Here is a 16,809-nt window from a genome sequence, read left to right on the forward strand (position 1 = left end):
CAGCCTACTGAGCCACCCAGTCCTCCAGCAAATCTGTCTTTAATTAGCTATTGTGATAGAAGGAATACAATGTTTTTGGTAGCTTTTTCTTTAAAGAGAATCAGGACAATAATTTCCATTTAAAAACAATATATGAATAATAGGCAAAATATTTTAACTAGGTCCTTCTTTCAGTAATTTATGCAATTATTGATGGAATCCTTCATTTCATGACCATATTATAATTATCAATATCACCTCTACCATTTTTAAATAAATTTTTAAAAAATTAGTTCACACATGACTCTCCTTCAGATAATTCTCCCTTTTCGTGTGTGTGTGTGTGTGTGTGTGTGTGTTTCTTGTTTAAAAATAACAAATAGCAGAATCCCCCTCTTCCTTCCTTCAGGGGACTGAAGAACTTCTCTCTGTTTCTCCGCCTGGAGCAGAGATTCACATCAAGAGTGCAGTAATTCTTGCATTAAAGCATTAAAGCGTAAATCTCCTTTTTCCATTAAGGGATGCCTTTGGCAGGAAACAGAACCGGATTTGGCCATACCGGAGTAGGTTTTAAAGGAGCAGCAAACACGCACTGCTGCCTGTCACTGTCGACCTGAAATATAAAGCTGCCTCTTTAATACCTAAATTCTTACCTACTGCTCTTCCCCCTAAGCATTAGAAAAGTGATTACGGTATCCAAAGATGAGTATGGATTATTTTGAAGATAACGTTTTGAGGTTCAATGGGAAGATAAGGTCCAAAATGTACTGCAGCAACCATCTTTATTTTTCTCCAAATTAAAGTTGAGAGAGCTCAAGCATGAAACTTAAAAAAAAAAAAAAAAAAAAAAAAGCAAATCACATGTTCAGTGCCAACCTGAACCTTCTTTCATTAGTACCTCTCGGATGGTTTGCACAATAACATTTGTATGCACATTTATTAAGAGTCTTTATAACCATCGTTCAAATTTGATTTTACCTTTCCAAAGGGCCTTTTATTTTTCTTCACTGGAACAAAGGACAAACTAATGAGGTAACAGAACTAGCAAACCTTATATTGAAAGGGAGTTGCTGTGAAAAGCAGCAAAATAATACCAAACGAGTTTGACTCTTCAACAATCTTTCTCTCCGAGCATTGTTCTAAATGGTCACAATAATCTCATTTGTTCTTCTTGCCAAGATATGGTTTAGAAATGAACGTTTTGACCAATAAGAAGGAATTTTCAGGGGAGATTTCCAAGGATGGATTCCTTGTTTGTAAATGAAGTAAATAGACATTGAGAAAAGATCTCTTTTTCCTTTTGGCTGTAGTCATGTCTGCGTGTGATGCTGAGCATGGCTGAAGAATCTTGACATCATGAGCCAGCGAGTAAGATCCACAGAGGATGGCAAAGCAGAGAGATGGGAAAAGAATGGGTCCTCACATCAGTCAAACTGATTGAACAGTGGACTTTTCAGAATGTGGTATGTTTTGTTTTGTTTTGTTTTGTTTAAGCTAGTTTGAGTCTTCCAGTTGAAAATATCATTGTCAGTATGCCATCCAAGATCCCCTTAATGTCTGATTGTGCAGACATTAAGGCTCAGCTGTCCTACAAGACTTTCAATAATGTTATGGAAAGACTTAGATGGAAGTGGATTAGATAATATTACAGGTTTACTTCAATCTTCAGATTCTCTTCTTATCCTATAATTCTATGTGTGTCACTATTTTTAATGAGTGGAGTTGACTGTAAAAGAAAAAAGAAAATTACCTTGTTGAATATAAACCATACACTAGGAACTTAATATCTACTCTCTTATTTAATTTTCATAATAATTGCATAAGGTAAATTTTATTGATCCCCATTTATGGATTAGGAAAGAGGTTAAAAAATTCAACCTACATGCCCAAGATTACATAACTAAGTAGGTAATAAAGGCAGAATTTAACCACAGTTGGTCTTTCTCCAACATTTTTGGTTTTTTCCAAGATAATATCTAAAGATATTATATATTTACAATATTTGCAAAGCTAGATGCATGGATGAGGGGAATGAGGTAATAAGCAAAGCTATATAAATGAAATGATGAACCAGTAGTTTTTGCTTTGCATAATTGATTTTGCCTCAATAGTGTTTGACCTCAATCTGAACTCTTGTGAAAATGGGATAATAACTTATTTTCTAGTGTTAAGTGATATTTATACACATATTTGAAGATAAACTACTGTGGGAATGGAGCAACATAACATTGCATGTCAGTTCTAGACAGAAGTTAAAATAATTCCAACTTTTAATGTCTCAGTAATTTGCCTTATTATTGATGGGACTAAACGAGGATGTGGGTGTGGGCATCTAATTTAATGCTTTTGATTCTTTACTGAAACATCAGAGTGTGCCAATAAACTGTACATTGTTTTTGCCATTTGCCTTTGATACTGGGACTGGAGCTGTGGAGTTACAAAGTGTTTACTGATCTTGTCCATTAAATCATGAGGAAAGAAACATATCCTACCTCTGACAGTCATTTCTGCATAATGTTATTGCAAAGTCTGGAGAGTGAAGAGAGAGTACCCCCAGAGGAGACATATGAGCACCACCCATCTCTGCCTCCTGCCAGATCTCTCCAATCCTCAGCCTACACCAAGGCCACAAAATGGTTGAGAAACCTCAAAAGGATGACTAACACTGGGGTGGAGAGTTATATAATTTAAGAAAAAATAATTAGAGCAAATAAAATATCACCTTCAGTGCTGATTTTTATTATCACTATAACCAGCCTACAGGGGAAAATTAAATCTAAATATTAGTAAGTTTGATGAAGATTTCTCTGAAATATATTGTCCATATATTATATGAGGTAACTTCTCCATGGAGGTATTTAAAAAGAAACATGTTAATTATTCTGTAATTCAAAATTATAAGTAGAAAAGAGTTATGTATTCAAAACCACATTTTACACTTTGTGAACACTTTGTGTTCATTTAGAATTCAAAGAAAAAAATGATGCATTATAAGTGTTTTATTTAAGGAAAATTAGAGGCAGTCTGTAGAGCAGAAGTGGTCTACCTGGATATTGACTTTGCGTTGTGTCTCTTGTCACTGTGAGTGCTACTACATTATGCATTGTGATGCTTGGTTGTATTATGTCCTCAATTTGTGTATGTCTTGATTTGCAAAAATTATCAGTTATTTGGTGGTAGTCAATGGGCCATGTAATTAAAAAAAAACCCCAAAAACCTCTTAGACTAACACAGAAGAAACTCAACAACACTAAAACGATCCAGCACTCTACTAAATGTTTCATTATAGTTATGTTTCAGTTTAATGCTAACCTATATTTTCTAGAATTCCAGGCAAAGACAACATAGTTGGCTAAAGTCAAATTAAACCAAAGAGTCAATTACTGATACTTACTCATATTTCCCTTGCAGTGCATATTTTTTTTAATATGAATACTGGAGGCTAGTGGACAAAAGCAAACATTATCAATCAATCAATCAATCAATCAATCAGCAGAGGTGTATTAGTTGAGTATCTGCTATGTTTTCAGCACTGAGTAGATACTCAATATCCCTCTGATCAATTGATTGGTTTTTTTCTCTCCACTACCCTCAGTAATTGATTCTTGTTTTTATTTCAATTTTTTTCTAATAAGGAAATAACGACAATTCATCTTAAAACATTGCTTAAATTTAATACAGGTATAAAATATGATAAAGTACTGATGGTTAAGTTTAACTTCTATTTTTGAAAATTGTCATCAAAACTGGTGTGAATAAATTGCCACTAGGGAGTTAATCTTTTAGCTGTGAAACAGCTAATTGATGTAGAAAATACTCCAATAGGTTTCATCTTACTTGTTTAGTGTTATATGTGCTATAATAGGGTCAAAGTTTAACAACATTTGACTATTTGTGCCTCAAAAATTCAATTCATGAAGTTCATAAATTCATAAAATTCATAACATAAGACCTATTCAATGTGAAGTCATTAACATTTAAATTTGGGGGAATAGTGGCCGAATCTTTTCTTTTTCATGATTATTAAAACTACTGAGCTAATCATTTTAAAGTACATTTTAAAATTCACAAATTGGTATATTTTCATGTTAAAAGCTAGTGAACCAGAGCTCATAGCATCTACCAAAGACAGAAGGATGGGGCTTTTGTAAGAGTCTGTGATGTCTTAGAAACACCTAGGCTAGTGTGCTAACAACCTGATGCACAGTCCAAAGAAAAAACTGATTAAAGAAGAGGAAGAAAAGGAGAAGGAGGAGACTTGTATGTTAATAAGCTGCATCTAGGTGAATGTGGAAAGGTCCTGGGGACTAATTTTGCCGTGTTGGCCCTCCCTGATGGCCATGCTTTTACCTACAGTCTGGACAGGGGACAGGCAACTGGGAGGGGCTGACAAATGGGCCAACCACATTTTTATAATAATAATATTTAAATGTTTACTGAATAGTTTCCAAAATACAACCTCCCTTTATTTTTCTGAATTACAGCACTAAACAAGCAAATAACTGTAATCTGGCCTCAAACTGTAACCCTGAAAATATTTAATGGCAGGAAATTTGTCATTAATGTGAAAATTTTAAGCATGTGGGGGAAAGAAAGCTGTTTGATTAAATATAAGTAAATTCATACTGTAAAATATTTTGTTGATCTTTCCCAAAAAATCAGAATATTTTTAGTACAAAGTTACACAGCTTTTTATTATTATAACTTGATTTTAAAGATTCAAAAATTGTTTTACAAGTTTACCTATGTGCTCAAATGCCATTTGTGTATGTTATGATTAGTTTACCTGCAAAATGCATTTCAAATAAGTTCTTGTTAAAGGGGATATATGACACAAAGGTGTTAAGCTGAGAAAGCTCTGTTTCTATTTTGAAAGGATATTAAATACAGTAAAGTCCCCCCCCCCCTTTTAAGAAACCCAAAGAATAACTATTCAACAATCCCAAACAAATGATTCTTTTGGTCTTTACAAATTTTTAAAAATGATATGAGATCAAAAAAAAAAAAAAATGATATGAGATCTAATGCCAGGTACTTTTTATGAAAAGCTGCCACCCAGTGGACATTTTATGCAAAGCTAGCTACTTGCTTAATACCTGGATGGACACGATGTTTAAAAGTTGTCTTTAACGTATCTGAACAATTACACTGTAAATGGCAATCTAGTAATAATAGCTAAAGACAAAGTGGCAGGAAAAAAGCTTAAAGGCTTCTTAAAATCTGCACGTAAAATAGTGCCGTGATCACGAATGTTTGTATATTTTACAATTTGGCAACCAGTTCAGTGTTAACAATTATATTGTAAGCAAAATGTCACTATATAAAACTTAATGTAAAATCTGTGTCCTTACCTATCAGTTCCCTTATTCATAAAAGAGAGACAGTATCAGTAATATCTACTCCACAGGGCTGTTGCGAGGAATAAAGGGGACAATAGAAGTGAAGCTCTTAGAACTGCAGTCAGCAATGAATTGCTGTACTGTCACTGGTCCTATTATTACATCAATGATTTCCAACAGGGTGAGACAAGACCTCCTTGGGCCTTATCAGATTTGCTTGAGGAACCTTCAAATTAAAGCCATTTCCTCCCTTCAAGGCCCTCCTTGGTACCCATGGGTCATGCTCCCATCACCCATCCTTTCTTCTCCTATACTCACCTATACTGATTGGACCCTCCCAAACCTCTCTCCTGATAGCAAACAGGCTGATACATGTCTATCGCTGGAAACAAATTGTTCAGAATCTTGATCTAGATAATAAAAAAACCAACTGGGTGGCTCAGTCAGTTACGTGACCAACTCTTGATGTCGGCTCAATCTTAGGATCGAGCGCCCACATCAGGCTCTGTTCTGACAGTGAGAAGCCTGCTTGGGATTCTCTCTCTCCCTCCTCTGCCCCTCCGTCCCCTCAAAATAAATAAGTAAACTTAAAAAAAAAAAACAATTGATCTCACTTGTGGAAGCATTAAAATAAAAGGTGAGACAATTTGTAAATGCTTCAAAAAGGATGTGTAAGTTTCGTATTACTGCTATAACCAATTACCATAAACTCAGTGGGTTAAAACAACACAAACTTATAAATTTGGAGATCAGAAGTCTAAAATAGGTCTTCTGGGGCTAAACTCAAGATGTCAGCAGAAATGTGTTTCTTCTAGAGGCTCCAGGAGAAAACTGGTTTCCTTGCCTTTTCCAGCTTCTAGAAGCAGCCTGCATTACCTGGTTTGTGGCTCTTTCTTCCATCTTCAAAGTTGCGTCACTCTGACCTCTGCTTCTGTCTTCATATCTTCTCTGATTTCTCTTGTCTTCCTTTTTCTTTTTTTTTTCTTTTTTTTTTTTTACGTTTATTTATTTTTGAGACAGAGAGAGACAGAGCATGAACGGGGGAGGGTCAGAGAGAGAGGGAGACACAGAATCTGAAACAGGCTTCAGGCTCTGAGCTGCCAGCACAGAGCCTGACACGGGGCTCGAACTCATGGACAGTGAGATGGTGACCTGAGCTGAAGTCGGACGCTTAACCGACTGAGCCACCCAGGCGCCCCATCTTGTCTTCCTTTTTCAATTATAAGGACTCTTGTATTACATTTGCCCCACCCAGATTCTCTAGGATAATCTCCTCATCTCAAAATCCTTAATTCAATCATACAAAAATCTCATTTGCCATGTAAGGTAACGTGTTCTGGATGTGGACACATTTGAGGGGCCATTATACCCATTCCATTGAGGTAAACTATTTCCACAGGCAGCAGGAAGAACAATCAGCAATCTAAACTCCTGCGAAACAGAAATCAACATGATTTCATGAAGGACTCAGTGGAAACCATAAATAGTTGAAAACAGCTCAATCACCTGCAAATGGAGTGAAAGGGAAATTATAATAGACAATTTATGGTTCAAAACATGACAATTGAGAACTTATTTCAAAACATTCTGTAAACCAGTTCTACCACTTTCTAGCTGTGTGACCTTGGGAAATTTACTTAAAGCCTCTTTGAACTTTGGTTTTCCTCACCTGTAAAAAGGTGTAGAAATACTATGTGTAGAATAAGCCTATCTTATTGCCCAACAGACTCACCCAAATAAACTGCTTGGTAATAATTGAATTCAAAACGGTTTCAAGTTGATTTTTCAATGCTATTGATAGAAATTGCTATACATTCCAGGGAGCAATGTGAGTCGATATTAAAATCTTTATTCTTATCAGGTCCTTACTTTGCATTTGTACTAGTCTTTGTCCCCCTAATTGTGAGGCAGTGCCACAGGGTAAAGTGAGCCCAGGGTAATTCCCAGTAGCAATAATAAGTCTATCAATAGCTAACAAGCAGCAAGTGTTCAACATTAAGCCAGACATTGCTCTAAATGTTTTACAGATTTCATCTCTTTTAATCCTCACAATGACCCTTTCAACATATAGTTGGTGATTGTCATTATTTTGACAGGACCCTTCTCATGTTAAGACTACTGATTCACTGGCATGTTACTCATAACTGGTTTGTTAATCAAAAGGAAAAAAAAAATAGAGTGAAATGGAATGCCATACTGCTTCAGGAAGTGTCTGAAATCATTTTGCCTAAAATGAGTCTCTGAGAAAGGGTGCCTTATATAAATCCACTTGCCTGCGTGATCCACTTTCCAGTATATTTTATTTTCTTAAACCTCTTAAAATGTTTGCAGGCAAAAGCCCCAAAGGCAGAATGATAACTTAAATTTCAGCCTTCAAACCAATGGTATGTGTTCAAAGCAGGTTTGGTAATCTTTCTCTCTTACTCGCACCTAGACTTTGGAAGTTTGCATCTGTTTGGTAGATAGAACCCCCAGTGGCTTCCAAATGAGTCATCCTGCCCAAGTGCTGCTTCACGTGAACTGAATTAAACAGAGACCAGGACTGGATATGCTGTGGTCTGACATGTGGACGAGAGTTAGGGAAAACACCCGCAGTAGAAATGCCATCGATAGGGATGATCCCCATGAGTGTCTAAGACACCTTTTACAACATGGACTAGAAGTTCTGACCCTTATTGTATATCAATGAACAAATGAAAGAAAGAAAAAAATGAAAATATGTACTTTCTCCTCAGAGAGCGCTTAAACCAAAGTGAAGAGTAGCAATATGTATGGTGTTCTGAAGGCCAGTAATTGTGATAATTTTTAAAGGAATTCCTGTCACCGCAAAGGACACAGAAAATGGCCATAGTATTACAAACTTTCTTTTTCATTAATCTGATAAAAAAAAAGCTTGAAGCATGGTGGTGGTATTTTAAGAAATACTATTTAGTATGAATTAAAATGAACCCTCATATGGCGCACTTGGGTGGCCATATATAGGTTAAGCGTCTGACTTCAGGTCGTGATCTCACAGTTCGTGGGTTCAAGTCCCGTTTCGGGCTCTGTGCTGACAGCTCAGAGCCTGGAGCCTGCTTTGGATTCTATGTCTCCCTCTCTCTCTGCCCCTTCCCTGTTTGTGCTATCTCTCTCTCTCTCAAAAAATAAACACTAAAGAAAAAAAATTAATTAAATAAAATGAACCCTCATAAATTCTAAACAAAAATATTATCAAAAAGATTGTGAGCACCTTTATCAATTATAAAAAATAGTTGGGAGAGTCATCCAAATGTGCAGGCAAAGTAAATAATAGACTGAGGTATGATTTGAGTATCATGGAATGACCAAACCGAATAAAATTTAGTCCTAGAAGTAGCTGTGATATAGAAAACCACGTCCACATGGTTAGTTCTTTGAACGCCTTCTGGGAACATGTGCGTATTTACTGGATTAAAACTAACATTTTTTTTATATCTTCACCTACTACCACTTGGCAAAGGGCATTCTTTAAGGAATGAGAAAACAAAACAGGTATGATTTTATAGGGAAAAGAGTAAGAAAGCTCTAAGGAAATGGACAGTGTGAGAAATGGATTGCACATTGGCTCCTAAAATTGAAAGTTCTTAGTTGAAATGTTTGATTTGCTCACCGTAATTATTTAGCACAGCACTTAAAACAAAAGACTCAGTAATGTTTATGAAAGTGAATAGCACTCATGATGATGGTGATGATGCTGATAATGGTTAACATGTGAATACTTAATATGTGTCAGACATTATTTGCAGTGCTTTCTACTTTTTGAATCCTGTCAATATGTTGAGCTACCCTGTTAGGTAAGTATTGAGGTTTATAGGGAAGTTCAAGAACTTAACCACCAAGGTTATGCAACAAGAAGGTATGAGAGCCAGAATTCAAAAGGAGGCACTTGGACTCCAGCTCTGGTTAGAAAGGAAGGAAGGCAAAAGGATGGAAAGAGGAGGAAAAGGGATGCAGGGAGAGCAGGATTGAAAGAAAAAAAAAAAAAAACAAACATAAAAGGGAGAAAGAGACAGTAAAAAAAGAGAGTGGGAGTTTTGCCAATTCTGTTTGCCTCTGATAGCCCCCAGTTAGCATTGAAGCGGTGTTTCCTCATTGGAAAACTGAGAGTCACCTAGATAGGCAGATGGAATTTGGAAGATAAAGGAAGCAAAATAGGAGATACCTAGGCAGATACCCTACAACCAGAGTTTAAAAGCTCAACAACTGAAGGGTACTTAATCTGTTTTAGAACTGGTCAGGCTCAGCGTCGCCTCTCCTGCCCTCCCGGTGGGAAAGGAGGTAGGGGGTTGAAAGCACCAGTGCAATTCCTCAGGGAAAGGAATATCTCCCATTTGACTGACAATCAAGTAAACTATTGAATCAGAAACACTTACTTAGAAGGTAAGGGGTATAGTTCTGTTTTCTTATGAGCAACATTTTATGTCTCGTCACAACGGAAGGTGGTTGAACCCTTAGAATTTTACTCCATTTTCTTCTTCCAGTTCTTTTCAAAGACTTTTCTGATATGTATTGCAATCTAAGACAGATCATCCTGGGGATGATTCCAAACTAATTGTGCTGTCTCTCACCCGTTCATAATTTTGCATATTTAACATAATTAGCTTAAATGCTCTTTCCCGTGTTGCCAAACACTGGGACACGATATAAGTAGGTAGAGTAGAAGACTGACTTTCTAACTATGAAACCGCAATTGTTAAAGCAATCTGACCCTCCGAAAAGCTCTTCCATCCACTTGCTGAAATTTGAAATTTTCTCTTTAGCAGAAAAAAAGCCATTCGTTCCTATGCAAAATACACAGTATAAAGTGTAAGTCCCACCAAAAGAGGCAAACCGTGGACTTAAAATGATACTAACTGTAAACAACTGACACTAGTTTCCTTTGGGGTTTGCACATTTTGAGTGTGACAGAACAGAGCAAAAGAGCCGTGGGGCTGCAGGAGTGACAAGGGCACGGGCAATGGGTAGAGATGAATAGGTCAAAACAGAGACACTGCAAGTAGGGCAAATATCACCTACTGCCCGACTTTTCCTAAACTAGATTTGCACCCAGATTAATACCATCTCCCACTCATCAGATGGAAAATGCATGCAGGATATAATATGTGGTTAAGAACTTGAACTATGATCTGAAACACCTGGATTTAAAACCCTGTTCTGCCAACCAGCTTTGTGAGGTGAGGCGGGTTCCCCTCTCTGTTTCAGTTTCCTCACTTGAAAAGTAGGTTAATAATAGCAGTACGGTAAAACCCTAGATTGAGAGTAACTTGCTCTGCCAGTGTTCCACAAGATGGGCAAACATTTCTAATAAATTTTAACTTGATAAACAAGTGCTGTCTTACAATAAGAGTAGTACCTGACGCCAAACATCACATGATCACAACGGAGACAATGGTTCTTCCCTGCCCCCCCCCGGGATTCTGGGTGATCGTCTCCCATGCTCAAATGCTCGGTCTCAGGCCATGATGTGTGGCAGATATCAGTGATTTTTCAGAACATTGGAAGGTGCCCACAAGTGGCACTGGTGTATTTTTTGTCACTTCAAAGCACCTGTGGACAGTCCTTTGCTTTTCCATACAAGAGTGAACTTAGGAATGCTTTGCTTCATTCTAGGTCGTTAGATAGGTTCCTTGTTAAAGTTGCACAAAAAGCAAAAGATTCCATTGAGCCAATAGATAGCAGTGATTCCATTAGTGATAGTGAAAGTCGTCCTATGCAACAACCCTCCTCTCTCTTGTCTCCCGCACACCAGCCATGAAGGTTTTCAAAGGTAAGTTCAGGTTAATTGTTTTTTGTATTTTGTATTTCTTTATTATTTTGTATTATAGTACAGTACTGTAATAATTTTTATATGAATACTTTTGGGTGATGGAGCAAATCATCTGAGTTTCCATTATTTCTTATGGGGAAATTCACTTTGATATTTGAGTGTTTTGGATTACAAGCATGTTTCCAGAATGAATTACGTTTGCAAACCAAGGTTTTACTGTATTTCAAAGGGTTGCTGAGAGGATTAAAATAAATATATTTAGCATCTATAAAAGTGCCAGCATATACTAGGTGCTTGACTAGAATTAGCTATTACTATTGCTGTTATTACTTAACACAACAGGAATTATTTAGAGAGAATTATTATTATCTTGATTTTGTAAGTATGTCTGATGAATAAATGGAAGAGCTTCTCATAGGTAACATATTACTAAGTATTTCTTTTGGTCTCATTAAATCAAATAGTACTAGTACTAATAAGCACAAAATAGAAAAAGTAAGATTGTTTTTCTTTAAATATTTGTTCTACTGGCTGGCAAGTTTAGTACACTTAGAGGATATTTACTGATCAAAATATGTTAATTTAATCACAGATTTTTCTGAAGCTAGAAAATAAATAATGACTCTATGTCACCAGGCATTTTTAAAATTATTTAGTAGAAGTTACAATTATTGATACATGAGTCCTTAAAAAATAGAACTTTTGTCTTTTTTAGGTAATGCCTTTCGCTAATTTGGCTAATGTAAATGATAATCTGCAACTCAATTTTGTCCTGCTTGCATCATTCATTCTGACACGATTGAATGTTAAAAGAAAATATGAAAATTAATTATAGAATGAATGCAAGACCACTGACTTTAGAGCTACATGGGACCTTGGAAGTCAAATAGACTTCAATCCAGAGAAGCCCAGGGTCTTGAGCAAGGTGCCACATCTCCAGGAAAAGGAAGTAGTTACATATGACATTGTCTTTTTACACACACAACCTTACATGTCTAGGAAATTTCTTAGAAAATGTATTTCTGCAAGCCCAGGTAGCAAATGTCCCCCTTCTGGATTTTCTTCTAGAGTAAACAGAAGTCACAACACATACATGGAACCATGCTCTGTTGCTACTCAAACGTTAGCTCTTTAAAAAGTCCATTCTATCTATCTAAAATTCACCACTGACACCACCACTGCAACCCCACATTGGTTTTTACCCCCTTAACCTGCTTAGTTCTTCTTCAAAGCACATTAATGATACAAAAATATTGTTGTTGTGGTTGTTGTTGGAAATTGGGTGGCTGACTGGTTACTTTATTTCTCATTGCTCCCAGGAGAATGTAAACCTCAGGAGGTCAAGGGCTTTATTTCTCTTGTTCCCAGGTGCCAGGACAATACCTGGCATATCTTCGATGCTCAGAACACTAACCCCACCTTGGCCAACATCCTGAATAGGGATATATATCCTACACTTCAGTGTATAGCCCAGACCGTTGATTTGGGAACTCTAGAGGAGAGAGAGAGAGAGAGAGAGAGAGAGAGAGAGAGAGAGAGAGAATCTTTCTCTGAATCCATAAATTACAGGAATTATACAGGCAGAGGGCTGTCTGTGGCCAGTTCTTCTCCAGCTAGGGGGAAAATGTGAGATAGTTTCCAAGAAAAGTTCAGAGCCCCTTAGGTTGTCAGTTGACACTCTTTAACAAAAAGATTGATCAGAGAAAAACAAGCAGTTTATTAATGTGTGCAGTGCACATCCGGTGGGAGAAACCTGAAGGAAAGGAGCTCAAAATGGTGGCTTGGGTTCCATCTTATGCAGCATCTTCAACAGAGAACAACACATTATAGAGAAACAACAGAACAAAGCACAGAGTCATAGGCTTCCGAGTATGGCAGACCCAGGGAAGGTAAACACAGGTGACCCTTGAACAACACTGGTTTGAACTGCATGAAACCACTTACACTGGGATTATTTTTATACATATAAATATAGTACAGTACTATGAACGTATTTTCTTATGATTTTCTTAATTATGTTTTATATTCTCTAACTTACTTCATGATAAGAATAGTATTTAATACATATAATATACAAAATATGTGTTAATTGACAGTGTATGCTATCAGTAAGCCTTCCATCAACAGTTAAGGTTTAGGGGAGTCAAAAGTTACATGCAAACTGGGGGGGAGGTTGGTGACCCTAACCCTGCACTGTTCAAGTGTCAATGTGTATGGGAGAGAATTAATAAAGTTAAGTTTTATTTGCAGATTCCTCTGGAGGATCTCTGGGCCGATCCGAGTGTCACCGATAAAAGGAATATTTATTTCCCATCGTGAGGTAGAAAGGGGAAGCTTTTTGTGAGTTTGCTTCTTCTTAATTGCTTTCACCTCAAAATAATTTTTATGTCAAAGAGGCATACTTTAGGGTGACATATTCTGGTTTCCTTCACTTATATCTGATCTAACCAGACCTAGATTCATTCACAGTTTCACAGGCCCTAAGATTTCTTCATTTGCTTATTTCCTTTAAATCCTGTTCCTGTCATTTGCAACTGAAAAGGTCTCAACAGTAGAAATTATACAAAGAACAATTATGGTGCCTCAGCCCTGGTTTGTGTTCTTACTGTGATATTTTGTCTGATGTAGTTTTGAGTTTTCTCTTAATTGACTTCAGGTTTATTTTAATTATAAGGGAACAAAATCAAAAGAAGGAACACTTATTAATCACCAGGATGAATTATTTATTACGGAGGCAATGTCTGGTAAAATCAATTTACTGAAAATGTTTCCCACAGGTTTGCAGATTTTAGCAATTTACAAAAGCTACTATAATTCACACAAGGAGAACATTCATTGTGTTTCCAGTAACTCATTTTGATAAATTTGGCCCTGATTGTGTCAAATTTTGTAGATAAGTATGAGTTTAAAACTCACATAGTGCACAAGCCCTATTTCTGATGATGACCCATTGATATAAAAGCTGACAATATATGGCATCTAGAGGCTGTATGGGCAACAACGTTGTGTGTGTGTGTGTGTGTGTGTGCGCGCGCATGTGTGTGCAAAATTGAGATATGTTTGGGAGTTTAGTTCTTGCTACTTAAACAACAGGATAAGGACATTAGAAAACAAGCAGCATATCTTGTAGGAAATGAAGAAGTTAAAAAACAAAGAACCTGCCACTCCTACACCAGGAGGCATTGGCCATGTGAAGTTAGATCTGAAATCCATACAGTGTACATCAGAAAATAACTTAAGGTTATAAAATACAATATTCTACTTTTTTAATATTGAAGTTTTGCAAAAGGTTCAGTGTATTTATTTTTCAAGGTGTTGATTCAATATGGTGACCCATTCCTGGTATCAGAGGGAATTTCTTACAAATATTCTTACAAATATCATCTTATTTTGGCAGAAGGCAGTAATGAGACGGTATCATTGTGTTATAAAACCAAGAGATAGTTTCTGTGTACAGATTTGTGTGTGTATACAAGAATATGCATGTGCATATAGGTATGTGAAGTTGTGTATGACAGATTCATGAAGAAGACAAGGTGCTTCTTGTGTTTACTCTAAGAAAGTCAGTTTCTAGATTTATAATTTATAATTCAAAGGAAATTTAAAACATATTTCTGATTGACCTAATCTATTAAAAATTTGGATCATAAAAACTATTCCAATTTCAAGCTGCTTTTAAGATCCATTTTGGGCTTTTATTCCCTCAACTAAGAATAGTTTTCTAAAAACAAAGAAAATTTAGAAAGTTCTGTCTAAACTGTATCTCTGAAGCTCTTGGCAGTTCTTACTTTGGAACAATGTCCTTTTCTTCCTCACTAAATATGAATGGTTTAGAGGATCTATTTTAATTTGGAAAGGCCTCTTTTTCCTTATTTGAGGGCTAGCCACTTGACTAATGAGAGTTTGATTGGATGCTTATGTTGCACCATAGAAAATAGTACTGAACACAGCACAGAGAAGAGAGGCACAAATACGGAAAGGGACGGGAGAAGGGCCAGGTGGCAGACCTATACACACCCTGTCCACATTTAGGCAGATGAGTATTGGCTAAACATTAGTGAGTGTCTGCAAAAACTTCATCAAATATAAGGTCAAGATTTAAAAAATAATCAGAAGCAACCATATGCTAGCTCATAATTAGTGCTATATAAGCAGTGAATTCCACGAAGTTTGTCTCAGAGTACTGGTGAAAATGCTTCACAGGAACAGATGTTTGAGTCTACAAAGGAAGGGCAAAGTTAACATACTGACAGAATATCCTCTTATAGTTCATCCACCGGCGCTGTCCTGGGTCACACCTCCATCTCTTACCTGCTATGATGTAACAGCCTCCTAGCAATACACCCACCATCAATCTCTCTTCTAACTAATCTTTTCTATATTCTGGTGCCATACTGATTTTTCTAGCATTCACATTTCATCTTACTATGCCTCTATTTAAAAATCTTTTAATGATTGCTACAATCTATAACATTATGTCAAAATATCCAGCTTGGCATACACGACTCTTATAATACGCCTCCTACTTATTTATCCATTTTTCATTTTTACCATTCCCAGAGCCACCCCACTCTGGGTAATCACCATGTGTGAGATAATAGAAAAAAAAAAATATATATATATATATAGGTCTCTGCCCCTAATTCCTACCACAGAAGTTCTAAAACCCTTCTAATTTCCCAGGTCACAGGAATATCTTTTGTTATAATGAGGGGACTCTTGATGGGCTCCTGGATGATTTCTGAGTAAGGGTAGTCACCAGAAAGACAAAGCCATTATTAGAAGCTTTGAAATTTAGCCCCACCCCACACTCTTGTGAGAAGGGAGAGGGGCCAGCAATAGAATTAAAGATTGATCGGGCCTTCATGATGAAGCCTCCATAAAAATCCCAGAGAGCTTCCAGGTTGGTGAACATATCCACATACCAGGAAGGTGATACACTCCAACTCCACAGGGATGGAAGCTCCTGTGTTCAGTACCCTCCCAGACCTCACCCTGTGTATCCATTCATCTGACTGTCCATCTGTATCCTTTATCCTATCCTTTAATAAACTGGTAAATGTGTTTCTCTAAGTTCCGTCAGCTGACCTAGCCAATTAATTGAATCCAAGGAAGGGATTGTGGGGAACTCTGATTTATGGCCAAGTTTGACAGAAATTGTAGGTGACCTGGGGAACTATTACTTGTGCTTGATATCTGAAGGTGGGGACAGTCTTGTGGGACTGAGCCCCCAACCTGTGGGAACTGACACTATCTTCAGGTAAGTTGTGTCAGAATTGCAGGACACCCAGCTGATGTCATAGAGAATTGCATGGTGTGGAAATCCCACATACACATATTTGGTGACCAAAAGTGTCAGAAGTGAAGTGCTCTGTATGAGTAGTAAAGACTCCTAGGAAAAAAAACAAAAAACAAAAAACTGATTCTGGGGGAAGGGTTGAAGCAAAAGCTCTATGCCTTGCAAGAGGGTAGGACATCCCCTTAGGCTCAGGATCTTCCACAGTTACAAAGCAAAAGCCTGTTAACAGGGATAGAGGCTGGGGACTGGAGGGGGTGGTCAGGAAACTCCTGCTCAAAACCTTGCGTAGGAAGAAAGCCCTACCCCCAAAGTACAGGAGTATAAGACTACTGTGAGACTGAGGATCAATCAAAGCAAATGAGAATCCCTTGCCTTTACAAGCCTACCAGGATTAACAACAATCTACT

General features: G+C 37.1%; 1 long non-coding RNA gene across 1 annotated transcript; it reads right to left on the reverse strand.

The window, feature by feature from the left end:
- Positions 1-901: 901 nt before the first annotated feature.
- Positions 902-5,387, reverse strand: LOC122235985. The gene is made up of 2 exons (XR_006214181.1): positions 5,331-5,387; positions 902-1,705 (listed from the first exon to the last, which is right to left on the reverse strand). It is a non-coding gene; the product is annotated as an uncharacterized LOC122235985 (long non-coding RNA).
- Between the last annotated feature and the right edge of the window lie 11,422 nt (positions 5,388-16,809).

Source organism: Panthera tigris, chromosome F3 (assembly GCF_018350195.1).
Source record: "Panthera tigris isolate Pti1 chromosome F3, P.tigris_Pti1_mat1.1, whole genome shotgun sequence".
NCBI lineage: Eukaryota > Metazoa > Chordata > Mammalia > Carnivora > Felidae > Panthera > Panthera tigris.